Below are 1,154 nucleotides of genomic sequence, written 5' to 3' on the forward strand. Positions count from 1 at the left end.
AATTAGGATTATAGAGGAGGCAGGGATTATAGAGTTATGTTGCATCTATTATCTTTGTTAACTATTTAAATAGTTAACAAAACTAGTGGATTTTTTTTTATTGCAAACAAATTGACCTGGTACATTGGATTTTTTGTTTGCCACTTGTCACAAGTGTGGATATGTCAACTAGGAGAATTGATCCAAATGACGACCTAAATGGATCTTAAGTTGTCTCTTCTATAATCTCTTTTAAACTAAAATAAGTAATAGACACATTTTTTTTTAATAGAAAAACTATGATATCTCTCTTATTTTTTGTCACTTGTCACAAGAGCCATGTGTTGTCCAGTATAGTAGTGTGCGGTGAAATTATAAATGAGAATTTCAAAATTTAGGAAAAGGATACTTTAGGTAAAATTGATTGCACTTAAAAATTCATCATATGATCCACTCAGGTCAAGGCATTTGGTCAATAAATTTTATTAAAAAGGCAACTCATGTCAGAGTTGGCCAAAAAATTTAATTATTGAATTCTCCCTATATTTTCTTTTCTTAAGGTGGCCTCAAGTTTTTGCATATGTTTGATTGATTTGGGAAGAATTTGTCCAGTCTTACGAAGCTTGTATTTGTTTGCTGGCATTGCTTTCTCCATGTAAACACTTGATTTTGTAGAAAAGTAATAAACGGTTATTCTTATGAAACAAAAACATTTCATAAAACGGTATATGTAATTATGACGGAGGCAACATCAAATCAATTTGGATCAACGCATTTGGTCAATAAACATTTTCGACACATCAGCTTATGTGAAAGATGGCAAAAAATAAAATAAAAAATTCAATGCTTTCCCAAAAAACTCAATTGGCATTTAATATTTATTTCATTTTAATGAGATCATAGAGGAGAAAACCTAAGATTCATTTAGGTTGGCATTTGGATCAATTCTCCTACGACATGTTGGCGCTTGTAATAGGTAGCAAAAAAATCCAACAAACCAAGTCAAATTTTCTGTAATGAAAATCCTTGTATTTACTTTGAGAAAAAAATGTAGATACCAAATAAGGCATCATCATATGATCCACTCAAGTCCAGTCATTTGACCAACATTTTCGACCCGTCAATTCCTGTGACAAGTGGCAAAAAAAAGTCACAATATTTTCAATAAAAAAAAA

This window comes from Macadamia integrifolia, chromosome 9 (assembly GCF_013358625.1).
Source record: "Macadamia integrifolia cultivar HAES 741 chromosome 9, SCU_Mint_v3, whole genome shotgun sequence".
Taxonomy (NCBI): Eukaryota; Viridiplantae; Streptophyta; class Magnoliopsida; order Proteales; family Proteaceae; genus Macadamia; species Macadamia integrifolia.